Genomic DNA, 19004 nt, shown 5'->3' with positions numbered 1-19004 from the left:
TGGTTTCTGAGATGAGCTGACCTCTGTGGAAGACCCACTCACACGGTGAAAGGTGGGCTGGACATAGGACCCAAAAGGTTCAATTTGGGGGTTCAATTTGGGGACCCCAAAATGCCTGGGGTCAAAGCATGAGGACAACAAAGAGGAGTTGCCACTTCTCTTTTTCTTCCCTTCCTCCTCGTCCTGCTTCCTGTGTCCTTCTTGCTCCACTTCTCTCAGCTCCTTACCAGGGTCCAGTACCTGTCTGTTTCCATGGAACAATCTCTGACAAGTTAACCAGCCAGTCAGTTGACTTCCTATTCCCTAGGCTCTCACCTGCCCTTCCTCAACTCTTAACCATTACTGGAAGGTAGCTGGAGGAAATGAGAAGCTGAGGAGAAACCAGTGCCTTTTTCTGTGTTTAGGATATATTAAGCATAAGCACAATTAGTAGTTTTATCTGAGAATAAAAGTATCCTAAATAGATCCTGGCTGTGTGATTTCAGGCTTTCGAGAAGTGCCCTCTTGGAATGTCACTTTCCTTCCTCAAAGCCCTGAGGGCAGGTTCTTAACACTGGCTGGGGGTCAAATAGGGTACTGACTATATTTCCATTTCACCAGGGAACTCCAAGGTCAAAAACAAGGCTACACCTGAAAGAACATTTAAAAGAGAATTACACTGCTATGCAAATACAAGGAAGTGTTCACTCATTTTCACCAACTCTGGATGCACTGCCTATGAGTTAGCTCAGCTCCTCAAGGAAATTTATGATTAAAAAAAAAATTCATTTCCTTTCCACTTTCCAGCATAGTACTTCAAGTTGAGATGCTCACCGGGACCTCCTAACCCCTCTCCTTGGATGCAACCGCTTTCTTCCCAGGTAGTCCATCCTGCACACTGTTAAACTAGTATTTCTTATTTGTCATTTCGAATCCTCAAGGATTCACTGGGTGCCTATTGTACACCTTCGCTTAAAAACTTTCAGGGATTTCCTATATTCTGCTTCATTCCCAGCTCCACCTTCCCATCGAAACATTGCCCACTTCCCCTAAGCCTTCCAGTCCTGCCAACCTCCAAAGCACCATGCCCTGGGACCTTAAATGCCCTTTTCTCTCCCCTCTGAGCCTGTTCAAACTCAGCTCAGTCTCCCGTCCTGGGTTTTGGGGAGGGTGCCTTCATTCTGACTGGCTCCCACTGAGGCAGCCCCACTTGAGGAAGAGGCTGAGATGCCAAGTGACTTGCCTAGAGTCATTTGCCAGCAGGTGATGGAATAGGGACTACGAGCCACCCTGCAGCCTCTCCTGGGAGGACAACGCCCGTTCTCCCTCTCCCTGCACCCTGCAGGCAGCACAGAGGAGGCATCTGGACGCGTTTACCTCCTCCCCGCCCCCACAGCTTGGCCCTCACTAAGCTGTCTTGTGTCCTTCCTCCTGCTGTGATTGATTCGCCCAGGAAGGTGGGGCTTTAGTAATTCTTAGTTCTCCTAATCACAAGGTGGGGGGTAGGGAGTGGGGAGTGGGGTGAGGCGGGGGGTACAAAACAAAACAAAACTCCATGAAGCAACTTAGAAAGCACGACCGCAAAGGCCCTCCATCATCCCCACCCAGAGGTGAGGACAAGGTCTGGGGGTGCTGGGTGACTTCAGACCTCCCAAGGGTCCAAGCTATCTGCTTCAAGGGGGCATCGAAACGTAACTCATATACTTGCCCCCCCGCTCTGCCCCCCGACTTTTGCGGGAGGGAGCGCTCTCCCCTCCTCTGGGAGGCTGGAGACTCGGGGACAGAAGATGCGCTGGAGGGAAGAGAATGGAGCGTCGGACACCAGAAAAACTTGGGGGGATTCGGGGTGGGAAAGAAGGCGTGAAGAGAGAAGGGAGGCTCAGCAGGGGAGGAGGGGCGGGGGCGGGAGCGGGAGGAGTCACTGAGCTGCGGCCGCCCCTCCCCGCCCTCCACTCGGCGGCCCCGGGCCCTCCTGCCCCTCCTCCTCCTCTCCCTCCTCTTTCTCCTCCTCCCGGTGTGGATGGCTGCAGCCAGAATCGGAGCTCCAACCGCGCTGCTGGTGAGTGACCAGCCCCGGGGGACAGAGACGGAGAGGCCTGGGACCCCCCTCTCCAGGGTGGGGCCTCCTGCCGTCTCTGGGAAAGTTTGCGGGCGCCCCGGGACACGGGCGTCTCCAGGGCCGCTCGGCGCCTCCCCATCTCCCCGCGCCCGCCCTGGCTGCCCCCAGGGGCGCCCTGGGGCCCGCAGAGGGGTGGTCCCCCGGCAGGGACTCCTCGCCTCCCCTCTGTTCTGAGGCTGCTGCTGGGACTGGGGTCTGACTCTAAAGAGAAAACTCAAACAGCAAAAAAAAAAAAAAAAAAAAAAGAATATCGACTAAGTTCCGTGGGCGAGGGCCGGGGCTCGTTCTCACCCGCGCGCGGCCCCTCGACCTCTCGGACCCGGGCCACCAGCTCTGCGTCCTTCACGCCTCCCTCGGGGCCTCTGTGTCTCTCTCCCGCCCCCAGACTCCCTCCTCTTTCTGGCTGCTGTTATTTGGGCTGCTGCCCCCTTCCCGCTCCCTGGGACCTCAGCTGGGACCTCAGCCGGCGCCTGCAGCCCGGAGTCCCCACCTGCCTTGGAAGGCAGGCAAGGAGTCAGGCCACCGGGCCACAGCCGCGGGGGCACCACACTGGCCCAAACATTTCCTGCAGGTAAGACCATTCACTGGGTATCGGGGTTGGGTCCCTTGGGCCCACAAACCTCGTGGGTACAGGGAAAAATTAAAATATATTCCTCCTTAGGAATGCACTGTTTCTGTTGGTTTGGCATCTTTTTATTTTTAACCCCTCTAACTGTGCTTTCTTCTAATAATAATGATACTTCATGTAATTAGCGTTTCTAATATCTAAAGACAGAAGAAGGAAGAAAATAATAAACGGAAGAGAGAGAATACTTGCTAAAAATACTAATTTTTGACTTCAGTCCACACCCGACTGTTTTCCTGGGAGATAGAAGTTCAGTGTAGTTTGTTTTCAGACTAACCGCAAACACGATTACAGCCTCCTCCAGGCTAGAAGTTTTAATTTGCCTGACATGCACCACACTGTTGGTATTCCCAGCCTGGCATTCCCGTCTGCATAGCTCCAGTCTCCCTCCCAACTCCCCCACTCTCACTTTCTTTCTCATAAAAGGGAGCTGTGAAAACAAGGCAATGGGAGAGGCTCAAATGAGCTGGACCACATAATAAAAACAGCCCTACTTATTTTAATCCTGAAGCTATGGCCTCCCCTAGACTCTGATTGGGTGGAAGAAATGTTTAGTTCATTTATGTGGTTTTTATGTCAGTAGTTATTATGATTGAATCAGTGTTTCCATGACAGGCTTGCTTCTCTGGGCACGATGGGGAGCCTATTAATTCTCAGATGGGTCTGGACAGATCAAGTCTGGAGTCTGGAGAGATTTTTCAGGGCTTGACCTGGGGCTGATATTGCAAACCTCTGCACACTCGGAACCAGAGCAGCCGGGAGCAGCCTGAGCTGGGGTTTTCTTCCACGTGAAGTGGGAAGAAAAAGCTCTACCAAGGAGCGAACTGTGTGAGCGTGGTTGCTGGGGGATGTTGAATTTTTACGTTTTTAGGAAGAACACACTTCTCAAAACTTTAGCCACTCCTGTTTCCTTACAAACAATAAATGTGGTAGTAACAAGTGTAGTAGATCATATTCTGAACAACTCCTTAAAAAACAGGTCCAAGTATTGGACCATTTGGAAATAAAGATTTTATTTTATTTGAGTTCTACTGGAAATAAAAGTTTATGTTAAAAAGGATGTAATTCACTTCTCTCCACTGATTCAGTTTGACAGTTCCCCATTGGTATGAATCAGTTATGTTTTACTGTGGTCTCAAAACATTATTAAGGCAGGGCACGGGGACTCATGCCTGTAATCCCAGCGCTTTGGGAGGCTGGGGCAGGCAGATCACTTGAGGTCAGGAGTTCGAGACCAGCCTGGCCAACATGATGAAACCCTGGCTGTATTAAAAATACAAAAGCTAGCTGGGCAGCATGGCGGGAACCTGTAATCCCAGCTACTCGGGAGGTTGAGGCAGAAGAATCGTTTGGACCTGGGAGGCGGAGGTTGCAGTGAGCTGAGATTGCACCACTGCTCTCCAGCCTGGGCGACAGAGCAAGACTCTGTCTAAAAAAAAGAAAAAAAAAATAATTGATAGGCAAATGTTGTGACTTCCATTCAAAAAGTAAATCCAAAAAAAAGAAGAAAAAAAAAAGTAAGTCCGTAAATTCTGAACTTGTTTGGCCCTGTTGCTTAGAAAAACAATGTACTGTGCTCAGATAAAAATCTTTAGTCTCTTCCTCTTCCTGAGAATTTTTAATAGTTCACTTAATATCCTGGAAGTCAACCTTATACAGTTTAGAGAAAAGTTGCCTTTCTGCCTTGTCCAGCTTTTGCACCACCTCATGAAATATTGTTAAACTGGATGGTTTGCCATGGGCACAAGAGTCTGCCCAGCAGTCCGAGGAGAGGCTGGGGATGTAATGAAGGCCACGGGGGCCTGGACCTAAGGAGCAGGTGGTCAGGATGGTGAGATGAAGGCTGTATCTCCAGACAGCCACAGAAAGCAGCCACTGATCATCTGGACAAGTCAGATGAGTTGGAAATATCAATACATGAAGTGTGGGACTGGTGGAGAGCAAGGAAGGAAGAGATGGTTAAGAAGCAAAATGATACAAATAAATAAAAAAGGAAAAGGCCAGGCACAGTGGCTCATGCCTGTGAAGTGCCAGGTGTGGTGACTCATGCCTGTAACCCTAGCACTGTGGGAAGTGGAGGCCAGAGGATCGCTTGAGGCTAGGAGTTAAGACCAGACTGGGCAACAAAGTGAGACCCCATCTCTTAAGAGAAAAAAGATGGGCTGGGTGCAGTGGCTTCTGCCTGTAATCCCAGCACTTGGGGAGGCCGAGGCGGGCAGATCATGAAGTCAGGAGTTCGAGACCAGCCTGGCCAACATAGTGAAACCCTGTCTCTACTAAAAATGCAAAAATTAGGTAGGCATGGTGGCAGGTGCCTATAATCCCACCTACTCGGGAGGCTGAGGCAGGCGACTCACTTGAACCTGGGAGATGGAGGTTGCAGTGAGCCAAGACCATGCCACTGCACTTCAGCCTGGGCGACAGAGTGAGACTCCATCTGAGAAAAGAAAAAAAAAAAAAAAGATGTACACCGGGCTCAGTGGCTCATGCCTGTAATCCCAACATTCTGGGAGGCCACACGGGTGGATCACCTAAGGTCAAGAGTTCAATACCAGCCTGGCCAACATGATAAAACCCTGTCTACTAAAAATATGGAAAATTAGCTGGGTGTGGTGACAGGCACCTATAATCTCAGCTACTCAGGAGGCTGAGGTAGGAGAATCGCTTGAACCTGGGAAGTCGAGGTTGCAGGGAGCCAAGATCGTGCCACTGCACTCGAGCCTGGGCAACAAGAGCAAAACTCTGTCTCAAGAAAAAAAAAAAGGAAAAAAAGATGTAAAGTAGCCCAAAGGAATACTATGTGACCTTTTAAAATCGTGTTGTATAAGAATGTTGAATTACACAGGACTTTTGTGTGTGTGTGTGTGTGTGTGTGTGTGTGTGTGTGTGTGTGTGTGACAAAGTTTTGCTCTGCTTGCCCAGGCTGGAGTGCAATGATGCGATCTCGGCTTATTGCAACCTCTACCTCCTGGGTTCAAGCGATTCTCCTGCCTCAGCCACCTGAGTAGCTGGGACTACAGGCATGTGCCACCACGCCCGGCTAATTTTGTATTTCTAGTAGAGACGGGGTTTCTCCGTGTTGGTCAGGCTGGTCTTGAACTCCCGACCTCAGGTGATCCACCCGCCTCAGCCTCCCAAAGTGCTGGGATTACAGGTGTGAGCCACTACGCCTGGCCTGGAGTTAATTTTTAAAAGCAAATTATAAAATAGAAAGCACTATAATTTTACTCTTTGAAAAACATCCAGAAAATACTGGAATTATATGCATCAAAATGGATGGTGAGAGTATAGTTGTTTTTTTATTTTCTTCGTACTTGCATTTCTCAAATTTTATAATAATAATAGCTAACATTTACTGATAACTAAGCACTTACATATGGTATTTCATTTGAAAACTCTTTGAGGTAAGTAGTACTATTATTTTCATTATGGAGTTTCAGAAACTAGAACCAGAAGGGTAACTCATCCGAGGTCACACAGCACTAAGTGCTGGAATCAAGTGTTGAATTTAGGTCAGTGGCTAAAGTCTATGCATCTCTATCACTACTGTCTACCATCTCCCTGCACATGTATTATTATTATTTTAATTATAAGGAAAAAGTAGAAAAGGAAAGTGAAAATGTTTCATGCTTTAGTAAGAACTGATGGGCACCGTGGCTCGTGTCTGTAATCTCAGCACTTTGGGAGGCTGAGGTGGAAGGATCACTTGAGTCCAGGAGTTTAAGACTAAGTAGGGCAAATTAGTCAGGCATGTGGCACATGCCTGAGTCCCAAGTACTCAGGAGGCTGAGCTGGGAGGATCACCTGAGCCTAGGAGATGGAGGCTTCAGTGAGCTATGGTCACGCTACTGCACTCCAGCCTGGGCAACAGAGCGAGACCCTGTTTCCTAAGGGGTGGTGGGGTGGGGGTGGGATGGTGGGGAAACAAACAAAAGCAAAAACAAAAACACACTGATATGTAAAATGTAAAATGCCTCCCATCTGTTCCAGCTCCCCCAGTCACTTCTCTTAAGAAGTCTTTGGTAACTGCTCCAGATTTAGAGGTAGCTCACCCCTTCCTTGCAAGCTAGCTCTACTCACCAGAAGAATCCAGAATTCCATGGAGGCTTCCTGGCCAGCCTGGAATTCCAGGAACCTTAGGGATTCTGGATCAATCCTCAGTACAAGGCAAGATTTTTAAAGTAGATCAGGCAAATTATGTCTTTAGAGCTCTGCAAATTACAGGGTGTCATTGTTCTTTGCGGCGGCAGGACAGTGTGATGGGTAGAAAGACCTGGGGAAAGCACCCCCAGGCTTAAATGTACCTGTGTGTTACATGGAATGTCAGGGTAAGTCAAGGGTTTACCATGGAATAAGAAAGAGAAAAAAAAGCTCATTGCTGGATGCTTATTACTGTGAAAACACAGCAACAGATTATCTTTTGAAAGCTTGGCTATGTGGATGATCCCATGCATTGGTGAGTTTGATTGGGTGAGATGGAAATATTTAGTGTGAGCGATTCTGGGGAGAGCTCTGGGGAAAAATGCTGACATCCTCTACTACCATGTCCCCTCATAGGCAAGCTCCTCCTTGAGAAGGGATCACTCATCCATTCTCTTTGTGGAAGGTACCTTGAGATCCCTAGAAGGATCAGCATTCTTAGAGCCCCTGGCCCATTACATAACAAACATGCCTTAAGAGGAAGGCTTTCAGCTGGGTGCGGTGGCTCATGCCTGTAATCTCAGCACTTTGGGAGGCTGATGTGGGGGGATCAACTGAGGTCAGGACAAGAAATCTGATCACATATGGTTGTCACTTTATTATAATCTGCCTTCTCCCTGGTAGCTTGTAAGATTTTCTCTAAAATGTTCCACAGGTATGTCTAGGTATGGATTTAGAAAATTTTATCCTACCCAGCAGTCAGTGAGCATTTGTGATTACACAAATTTGTGTAGCTGGGCATGGTGGTTCACGCCTCTAATCCTAGCACTTTGGGAGGCTGAGGCGGGCTGATCGCTTGAGCACAGGAGTTTGAGACCAGCCAGGGCAACATGATGAGACCCTGCCTCTACAAAAAATATAAAAATTAGCTGGGGATGGTGGCGTGCCCTGTGGTCCCAGCTACTTGGGAGGCTGAGGTGGGAGGATCACTTGAGCCCGGGAGGCAGAGGTTCCAGTGAGCTGAGATCAGGCCACTGCACTCCAGCCTGGGTGACAGAGCGATATCCTGTCTCAAAAAATAAATCAAAAAGCCTAAAAAACAAATTTGTGAGGATTTGTGATTACCCAGTGAGCTGTGTGACCTTGGGTAAGTTGACAGTTTCTCTCAGTCTCATCTATGAAATATAAATAATGATAGTATCTATGACAAAGATATTGTGAAGAGATAGTGCATGAAAATGTTAGAGTAGGTCAGGTGTGGTGGCTCATGCCTGTAATCTCAGCACTTTGAGAGGCCAAGGTGGGCAGATCACCTGAGGTCAAAAGTTTGAGACCAGCCTGGCCAACATGGTAATACCCCATCTCTACTAAACATGCAAAAATTAGCCAAGCGTGGTGGCGGGTGCCTGTAATCCCAGCTACTCGGAAGGTTGAGGCAGAATAGCATGAACCTGGGAGTCAGAGGTTGCGGTTAGCCGAGATCGTGCCATTGCACTCCAGCCTGGGTGACAGAGTGGGATGCCATCTCAAAAAAAAAAAAAAAAAAAAGTTAGAATGATACCTGCTATATAAGGAAGAACACAAAAATTGTTAGCTATTATGATTACTTTTATATTTTTTCAGAATTTCTGAGCCATCTTGGATTTGACCAGTTTATATAAACGTTAGTTTGTCTAGTTGCACACACATAGAAAATCCTGTTGAGATTCTCTTTGAAATTGCGTTCAATTAATACTGACATCTTTTCAATGCTGGCTCTTCCTAGCTTCTCATTTTATTCAGGTGAATGATTACTGGTGATTTCCCCTATAAATGTCTTCTACAACTTTTGCTGTATTTACTTCTTATAGATTTTGTTGATATTTTAAACAATACCTTTTGTCCTAGTATATTCTCTAGTTTACTTGCTGGCCCATAGAAGCAAACATTGCTGATTTTTTATTTTGTTTTTTACCCAGCATCCCAGCTGATTCTCTTATTAGTTCTAATAGTCTGCATATAGATAATTCTTGAATTTTCTATATAGACAATCATAAAACAACAATAATTTATCTCTTCCATTTCTGTGACTCCTACCTCTTTTTCTTACCTTATTGCATTGGGGTAGATGGTCCAGGACAGTGTTCAATAGAACTGTGGTGGCAGGCACCCTTGTCTTCTTACTGTCTTTAACTTTAACTGCTCTTAAAGTTTCTCCATTAAGCATGAAGTTTGCTTAAGGTTTCAGTAGATAGTCTTTATTAAATTAAGAACTTTGCTCTTTTCTTAATATTTTATAACAAGGTAAAAATTATATCATGACTGAGTATAGATTTTACTTAATACTTTAATGTCTTTTTCATAACTATATGAGATGATCATTTTTTCTTGATATTACAATGTGATAAATAAGTGTATTAATTATGTTGAAACATATGTACATAAATATACATATACAGGTATATTATTCTGCAGGGTATCAGTTGCTAGTATTTTATTTAGGATTTTTGCAAATGTTCGTAAGTGAAGTTGTTCTAGAATTTTCTTTTTAAAATATTGCTCTGGCTGGGTGTGGTGGCTCACGCCTATAATCCCAGCACTTTGGGAGGCTGAGGCGGGCAGATCACCTGAGGTCAGGAGTTCAAGACCAGCCTGGCCAACATGGCGAAACCCTATCTCTACTAAAAATGCCAAAAATTAGCTGGGCATGGTGGCATGCACCTATAATCCCAGCTACTCAGGAGGCTGAGATTCGAAAATCACTTGAACCTGGGAGGTGGAGAGTGCAGTGAGCTGAGATTATGCCACTGCACTCCAGACTGGGCGATAGAGCAAGACTCCATCTCAAAAAAAAAAAAAAGAAAAGAAAAAGAAAATTGTTCTTACATTGTTTGGTATCAAGCTTGTATTACCCCTATTAAGTAAGTTGAGTGGCTTTTCCTCTTTCATATATGTTTTTCTTTTTTTTTTTCCTTTGAGACGGAATCTTGCTCTGTTTCCCAGGCTAGAGTGCAGTGGCACGATCTCTGCTCACTGCAACCTCCGACTCCCGGGTTCAAGCAATTCTCCTGCTTCAGCCTCCTGAGTAGCTGGGATTACAGGCATGTGCCACCACACCCAGCTAATTTTTTGTATTTTTAGTAGGGACAGAGTTTCACCATGTTAGCCAGGATGGTCTCGAACTCGTGCCCTCATGATCCCCCCGCCTCAGCCTCCCACAGTGCTGGGATTATAGGTGTGAGCCACGGTGCCTGGCTGGCATATATGTTTTTCTTAACTAGTTTGTAAGAGATAAAGATTATATGTTTCTTAAAATTTGTTAAAACTCATTATGAAGTCATCTGAACTACTTATAAAGGATATATGGGTTGAGTTTTTGGTGATTCAGTTTCATAAATGATTAGTGATGAATTCAGGTTTTCTTTTTTTTTTTTTTTTTTTGAGACAGAGTCTCACTCTGTCACCCAGGCTGGAGTGCAGTGGCGCAATCTCGGCTCACTGCAAGCTCCGCCTCCCGGGTTCACGCCATTCTCCTGCCTCAGCCTCCCGAGTAGCTGGGACTACAGGCGCCCCCCACCACGCCCGGCTAATTTTTTGTATTTTTAGTAGAGACAGGGTTTCACCGTGTTAGCCAGAATGGTCTCGATCTCCTGACCTCGTGATCTGCCCGTCTTGGCCTCCCAAAGTGCTGGGATTACAGGCATGAGCCACTGCACCCGGCTGGATTTAGGTTTTCTATTCCTTCTTGATTCAGTTTTGATAATTTAGTTTAGATGATCCATTCATGTGTTCTTAGACTTCTTAGCATAGTTATTTGTAATTTTCTCTTAGGGCTTTATAAATACTGCCTCTATCTTTTTTGTTTTTTAATTTTTTTAATTACCTTTCCTATGGTGCTGAGAATCTAGCTTATATTTCTTATTATTTATTTGAGACAGAGTCTCACTCTGTTGCCCAGGCTGGAGTGAGTGGTGTGATCTCGGCTCACTGCAACTTCTACTTCCAAAGTTCAAACAATTCTGTTGCCTCAGCCTCCCGAGTTGCTGGGATTACAGGTGTGTGCCACCACACCTAGCTAATTTTTTTGTATTTTCTGTAGAGATGCAGTTTCGCCATGTTGGCCAGGCTGGTCTCGAACTTCTGGCTTCAAGTGATTCGCCTGCCTCCGCCTCCCAAAATGCTTGGATTATAGGGATGAGCCACTGCTCTCGGCTTATTTATTTATTTTTTAGAGACAGGTGACAGCAGTGTCACTCACTGCTGGAGTGCAGTGACACCAACGTAGCTCACTGCAGCCTCAAACTCCTGGGCTCAAGCTATCCTCTTGCCTCAGCCTCCCTAGTAGCTGAGACTACACGTGTGCACCACTATGCCCAGCTAAGTTTTGTATTTTTTGTAGAGATGGGGAGGTCTTGCTATGTTGACCAGACTGGTCTGAAACTCCTGTCCTCAAGTAATCCTCTTGCCTCAGCCTTTGAAAGTATTGGGATTACAGGCATGAGCCACCACTCCTTGCCCTTTTATTATTCTTAATATTGTTTATTTGTGACAACTCTTTTTCTTTATTAATATAGAGGTCTACTACTTAGTCTTTTCAAATAAACAGCTTGTTCTTGTCTATATTTTTTGTTTTTCATTATTTTTACTTTTATCTACATTTCTTCTGTTTCTAGCTACTTGAATTCATGCCTAGCTTACTTTTTGTTTTTCAGTAAATTTATTTAAATCTATAAATTTACCTCTAAATACTGCTTTAGCCACATCATACAAGTTTTAACATGTGTGTGGTGTTATGATATATGTTTTCTCTTTTGAGATGAAGATGGAGTCTTGCTCTGTCACCCAGGCTGAAGTGCAGTGGTGTGATCTTGGCTCACTGCAACCTCTACCTCCTGGGTTCGAGCGATCTTCCTGCCTCAGCCTCCTGAGTAGCTGGGACTACAGGGGCGTGCCACCACACCAGGCTAATTTTTGTATTTTTAGTAGAGACAGGGTTTCGCTCTGTTGGCCAGGCTGGTCTTGAACTCCCAACCTCAGGTGATCCACCTGCCTTAGCCTCCAAAGTGCTGGGATTACAGGCATGAGCTACCTTGACTGGTCCTTTTTTTTTTTTTTTTTTTTTTTGAGACAGGGTCTCAGTCTGTTGCCCAGGCTGTACTGGAATGAAGTGGTGTGATCATGGCTCACTGGCTCACTGCAGCCTCGACCTCCCTGACTCAAAGTCATCCTCCAGCCTCAGCCCCCACAAGCAGATGGAACTACAGGCACGCACCACCACGCCTGGCTAATTTTTGTGTTTTTGTAGAGACAGGGTTTCACCATGTTGCCCAGGCTGGTCTTGAGCTCATGGGCTCAAGCGATCCCCGGGCCTCAGCTTTCTAAAGTGCTAGGATTACAGGCGTGAGCCACTGTATGCATTTAACCTCATTTCTTACATGTACTACAAGCCTGATTTCCAATTTTATAGGCCACTCATTTTCTACTGTTTGCCCAAGCAGATGACAAGCTTTCTGGCTGTTTTCTCAGATTAGTAAATGATGTTCCTCTAGACCTATTTCACATATGGAGTAGCTTTTTATGACCTCCAGCTTTTTGTAAGTGCCTCACTGACAGCTCATGGTGTAAGGTGACCATCTCCTGGACCCCTCTCACTGCACATATGGTCATTAAAGCCCCAGCCCCCAGCTATTCAGGCCTCTTGCTGCTGTGGATTTCTCTGTGAGCCCCTTGGCCTCAGCTTCCATGCACTGACCTAACTTCCACTTCCCTGTAGTTCTGGTACCTGGAGATTTCTACTTTATCTAAGTTTTAGATGATATTTTTGTTATCATATTTTTGTTCAGTGCTTTGAAGTGTTTCGATGGGAGGATATGGTGTTATGATATATACTATTTTTTGTCCATGGTTCCTGGCTCATAACGCCCCATAGCCCTTGTTACAATTTTTTTGTTGTAACGTTGGATGTGTTAGGCCTCAGAGGCAGCCCTCTGAGCTTCTCCTGCCCTCCTTTCACTTACCCCAAGGCAGGAATCGAATGTTCTGCCTATGACAGTGTTATGCCCAATGCCCTGGAGGAAGGAATGCTGACATTGTGAAGCTTCCGTAAAAACCCGGGAGGACTGGGTTCATGGAGCTTCTGGATAGCTGAGCACAGGGAGGTTCCCGGAGGATGGTGCACCCAGGCAGAGCACGGAAGGGCCGTGCCCTTTTCCTCATACCGCCCTACACATCCCCTCATCTGTATCTTTTGCAGTATTCTTTATAGTAAACCAGTAAATCTAAGTAACTTTCCCTGAGTTCTGTGAGCCGCTCCAGCAAATTAGGTGAACCCAAGGACCACGGTCTTGAGCCTCAACTTGAAGCGGGTCAGTCAGAAGTTCCTGAGGCTTAGACTTGTGACTGGCATGTGGAGAGGGGCAGTCTTGGGAACTGAGCCCTCAGCCTATGGGATCTGACACTATCTCACGGTAGACAGTTCATTAGAGGACACCCAGCTGGTGTCTGTTGCTTGGTGTACTTGGAAAAACCCCCACACATTTGGTCACAAGAAGTCTTCTTCTGTATTGGTGATTACTATGGTGTGAGAGTAGAGGAAAAACACGGTTAGAGAGTTTTTCCTATATGGAGGGATATTTCTACCCAATCTGTCATACTGACTGAGATTCTTAACTCCTAATTTAAACGTTTCTTTTGGGCTGGGTACGGTGGCTCACGCCTGTAATCCCAGAACTTTGGGAGGCTGAGGTGGGCAGACTGCTTGAGGTTAGGGCGTTCAAGACCAGCCTGGCCAACATGGCGAAACCCTGTCTCTACTAAAAATACAAAAATTAGCTGGGCATGGTGGTGTGTGCCTGTAATCCCAGCACTCAGGAGGCTGAGGCAGGAGAGTCACTTGAACCTGGGCGGGGGCGGAGGTTGAAGTGAGCTGAGATCCTGCTACTGCACCCCAGCCTGGGAGACAGAGTGAGACTCCATCTCAAAAGAAAAAAAAAAGTTTATTTTGTTATATGTAAAATAGAATACAGCGAAGTAGGCCAGGTGTGGTGGCTCACACCTGTAATCCCAGCACTTTGGGAGGCTGAGGCAGGTGGATCACTTGAGATCAGGAGTTTGAGATCAGCCTGACCAACATGGTGAAACCCCATCTCTACTTAAAAAAAAAATAATAATACAAAATTAGTCGGGCATGGTGGTGCACACCTTCAGTCCCAGCTACTTGGGAGGCTGAGGCAGGAGAATCACTTGAACCTAGGAGATGGAGGTTGTAGTGAGCTGAGATCACACCACTGCACTCCATCCTGGGTGACAAGAGTGAAACTTCATCTCAAAACACACACACATACACACACACACACAGAATACAGCAAAGTAAATACATGTACATTGGCTCCTGCATGTGAAATCTCCTGCTACTAAGAGAATGCGGCAGAGAAGAGGTCTGAATAAATAATACTGTGTGCCACTGCCACCATCTGAAACCCTGCACCCTTACTGTGGTGTCTCACCCTCATCTGTCCAATGTTTTCAGTCCAGAAAAGTCCTGAATTTCCCAACCATGCTTTCCAGTCCCTAAATGCTGTCCTTTAGATTCTCTATAGTAGATCAAAACCTCATGCTCAACTACCATCTTAACTTACATCTATGTTGAAAAGAAAAAACCTGTGGAAAAATTCCTATTGTCCTTGGATGTGAAGATGATGTTCTGTTTCTGCTGGGCATGCATGTGTACGTGTGTTTCTAACAGTGCAGACGTTTACATTGAGCAATTGATTCTTTACTTGTGGCTGATTCCATCTCTGGGAATGTTGATCAATATTAGTGGAGCCTATTTATAATGCTGAAAGAAGTCTACACAAATATATTTTCCCCATAGTCCTTGGCCTTCTCCTCTGGCCCTTTTAACAGCTTTATCAGTGTCCCTCTGTCAGTGACAATGGGAAAGAAATGGGCTTTGGAGTCAAGCAGATCTGGGTTTGAATCCAAGCTTTGCCACTAATTAGATACGTGACCTTTGGCAAGTTACTTAACACCTCTGGGGATAAATTGTCTTCTTTGTAAAACAGTAATAACAAAATCTACCTCAAAAGGTTCTGAAGATTGAGATAACTGGAAATAATATAACCTTATTGTAAGCATTATGTTAATGCTCACAAATGTTAATTTCCTCCCATCATCTCCACTCCCCTACTCTGATTCTTTCAAAGTAGAATTATGTTTCAGGAGGCCTAATCAGGCTAGGCATGGTGGCTCAAGCCTGTAATTCCAGCACTTTGGGAGGCCCAGGTGGGTGGATCACTTGAGGCCAGGAGTTCGAGACCAGCCTGGCCAATGTGGTGAAACTCTATCTCTATAAACATACAAAAATTAGCCAGACATGGTGGTTCATGTGTGTAATCCCAGATACTCAGGAGGCTGAGGCACAAGGATTGCTTGAGCCTGGGAGGCGGAGCCAATATCGCACCACTGCACTCTAGCCTGGGCGACTGTCTCAAAAAAAAAAAAAAAAAAGGTCTAATCAGAGACCTTTTGGGGAGTGGCCATGGTTACTCCTAATATCTTGACTTTTTTCTTTTTTGGGAGACAGAGTCTCACTCTGTTGCCCAGGCTGGAGTACAGTGGTGCAATCTCCGCTCACTGTAACCTCTGCTTCCCGGGTTTAAGCAATTCTCCTGTCTCAGCCTCCTGAGTAGCTGGGATTACAGGCACCCGCTACCATGCCCAGCTGATTTTTGTATTTCTAGTAGAGATGGGGTTTCACCATGTTGGCCAGGCTGATCTCAAACTCCTGATGTCAGGTGATCCACCTGCCTCGGCCTCCCAAAGTGCTGGGATTACATGTGTGAGCCATTGCACCCAACCATATCTTGATTTTTTTGGTAATCAATTTAGATTTATTTTGGATGAATTTCCTGAAACTTTTTGGACAGCCAGTTTATTTTGCTTCTGTACAAGCTATTAGTAGGCCTCCCAGCCTATCGCTGGATCTTTCTATAGAGTAGCTGCGTTGTTACTAAGAACCATGTCCCTCTTAACCAGAAATAGCTCTTTGCCTTATTTGTTGGTGCTCCTGCCTTTTAGGAGATAAAAACTCTTTATTTCATTTTTAAAGATATCTTTTTTTTTTTTTGAGATGGAGTCTTGCTCTATCGCCCAGGCTGGGTGGGATCTCGGCTCACTATAACCTTCTGTAACCTTTGCCTCCTGGGTTCAAACAATTTTCCTGCCTCAGCCTCCCAAGTAGCTGGGACTACAGGCATACACCACCACACCCAGCTAATGTTTGTATTTTTAGTAGAGATGGGGTTTCTGCATGTTGACTAGGCTGGTTTTGAACTCCTGGCCTCAGGTGATCTACCCGCCTCGGCCTCCCAAAGTTTTGGGATTTCAGGCATGAGCCACCGCTCCCGACAAAAATAACATTTTAAATGCAAAGACCCCAGAGAGACTATGTAACATGTAAATATCAGCTAGATCCACTTCTGGGACTAGGTTTTCCCAGGAGGGATCATGAAGTCCCCAAGTGATTGAGGAGTAGGTGGGGGTAGGGAATCAGCAAAGGGGTGGCTGGAGGAGATAGAAAAACTGAAGGTATTTTTTTGAGAATTTTACAAGACCTAAAATCTGCCTGTTTTATAGCAGTCATTTATCTGGGCCCTGTGGAATCTGTATTTGGCTCAGAGCATGTTGCTTTTTGCAAGTGTCTCATCAGAAATAATAATAATGACGATAGCTATGACTATTCTTTTTTTTTCTTCTTCGGATTGTGTGTGTGTGTGTGTGTGTGTGTCTGTCTGTCTGTCTAGACCTCTGATCATGACTTCTTAAGTAGAGGAAAAGACTATCATGAAAATAAAACATAATTGGAATTATGGATTTGCCTTCATGTAAATATCTGTGGCTCAGAGCACAAAAATAGCTTTTCCATTGCAGAGCTAAGTCAGGAGTTTCATGAGAAATTGAGCATTGATAATCTAATTTAAAACAGCTATGGCCCAGAAATTCAGAGAAAGGGCTGACACGTTGGCCTCTGTTCATACCTTTGAATGTTTTCTTCCTAGTTTATGGTAACTCTTATTCAGGGACAGTTTGGAAGGATGATAAGGCCATAAGGTTTTTGTTTTGTTTTGTTTTGTTTTGAGACAGAGTCTTGCTCTGTTGCTTAGGCTGGAATGAAATGGCATGATCTTGGCTGACTGCAATCTCTGCTTCCCGGGTTCAGGCGATCCTCCTGCCTTAGCCTCCCTAGTAGCTGGGATTATAGGCGCCCACCAACATACCTGGCTAGTTTTTGTATTTTTAGTAGAAATGGGGGTTTCACCATGCTGGCCAGGCTTGTCTTGAACTCCTGACCTCAAATGATCCACCTGCCTTGGCCTCCCAAAGTGTGGGGATTACAGGCATGAGCCACTGAGCCTGGCCATAAGGTTTGATGCTACAAACCTTGTTTTTGTTGGCTTCCGTTTAGTGTTAACACGAACGTAGAGAAAAATTTTAATCTCAATCCTTTGCAACCAGGAATCTCTCCTACTGCAGCTCCCGGCCTGTTGCTCATTTGTGGCTTAAGGCAGAGCCTTAAACATCTTGTGAAAATCCCGATGCCTCTGTTAGTCTTGGCTTCAGCAGAAGGTGCCTAGTTGAGGTCATTCTCAGTAGAACACTGGTGGTCAGGTGCTCCTGATTTTCAGAAAAAATTACCTTGTTAAAAAAAATGTGATCAGGCTTTCCTGGGAATTGTCTCATAGGCTCGGACTTGCCTAGGTCAACATTTTTCTTCAGTAAGGCAGGAAATAGTTATTTTGGGCATCTGACATCATCTTTATCAATCATCTGACTATAAACTCCAAGCGAGAATGGCTCTATACCACATGTGATGGGGTTTCGCCAGCTTTCAACAGCCCCTGCTTGTCGGTATTGGCCTCCTCCGCACCCACATATTCCCATCCCTGCCAGATGTTCTGACTTAACTGCTCACATGTGCGTACCCACACGGGTGTGCAGACCCTGGCCAGCCATGTGTCCCTGCTGCAAACTCCTGCCCCTCGTGGCCGGCTTGCTGTCTGTCTAACCAGGGGGGCCATCTTTCCGTGATTCTCTGAGGGCTGCCTCAGTCACTCTCTGCCTTCGGAGATGGAGACACACAGAATCTCCTCACCAGACAGGCACTGGCTCCTTTACTGGTTTCCTCATCTGCCTGTGCTCCTCACTCCATGGCTGTGTATCACCTAGTTCCTTTAACCTTATCCTTCCTGGAAATTTTCTGTTTGTCTTCTGATTTGTTACTTTGCTTGGACTTGACTTCTCTTTCCTTCCCGGCAGTGACCTCACTTTGTTTAGGACTTCTCTACCTCCACCCCCTTGTGATGTATATGGCTCATACCTTTAACCCCACTTACTGAGCAGCTGCTCTGATTCAGGTACCTACATATCACGATTGGTCATGATGCTAAGGCTGCCATCACTTTCTGGGGCCACCAAGTCACTGTGAAGAATGATGAGGGTGATGTTGCAGTTCTGCAAAGCTTTGGGGAAATTTCCCCATGCCATGAGAGATGTATATGAAAAACAATTCCTTCTCTCCTCTTATATTTCTTTTTTTTTTTTTTTTTTTTTTTTTTGAGACAGAGTCTCGCTCTGCCGCCCAGGCTGGAGTGCAGTGGCATGATCTTGGCTCACTGCAAGCTCCGCCTCCCGGGTTCACGCCATTCTCCTGCCTCAGCCTCCCGAGTAGCTGGGACTACAGGCGCCCGCCACCTCGCCCGGCTAGTTTTTTTGTATTTTTTAGTAGAGACGGGGTTTCACTGTGTCAGCCAGGATGGTCTTGATCTCCTGACCTCGTGATCCGCCCGTCTTGGCCTCCCAAAGTGCTGGGATTACAGGCTTGAGCCACCGCGCCCGGCCTCTCCTCTTATATTTCATACTTAAAAAACAAATGTGTGGGGGCAGAGTTGTCAGGTTTCAACCCTCGTGTCTTACCCGAGTTTCTGCCGTAGCCTCCTATCTAACATTCTTGCCGTTGGCCTTGCCATCCTCCAGTCTGTCCTCTGCTCTTTCTAAAATTCTGATTTGATCCTGTTTATTGTCTCTTTTAAGTCTTTTCACTGCATCCTCATTTTCTTTTGGATAAAATCAAGCTTTAACATGAGACAGAATGGCTTCTTCGAC

At 46.0% G+C, this 19004-nt stretch overlaps 1 protein-coding gene across 1 annotated transcript in view; it reads left to right on the top strand.

The window, feature by feature from the left end:
- The first annotated feature begins 2555 nt into the window (after positions 1–2555).
- The window catches only part of STON1 (stonin 1), a 64479-nt gene continuing 48030 nt past the window's right edge, over positions 2556–19004 (top strand). The window contains exon 1 of the mRNA XM_015112322.3: positions 2556–2669. The gene's annotated coding sequence lies outside the window, so the exon portion shown is untranslated. The remainder of the gene's footprint in view (positions 2670–19004) is intronic.

Source organism: Macaca mulatta, chromosome 13, assembly GCF_049350105.2.
Source record: "Macaca mulatta isolate MMU2019108-1 chromosome 13, T2T-MMU8v2.0, whole genome shotgun sequence".
NCBI lineage: Eukaryota > Metazoa > Chordata > Mammalia > Primates > Cercopithecidae > Macaca > Macaca mulatta.
Note: the sequence above shows the minus strand (reverse complement) of the source record. Positions and strands in the feature narration are given on the sequence as shown.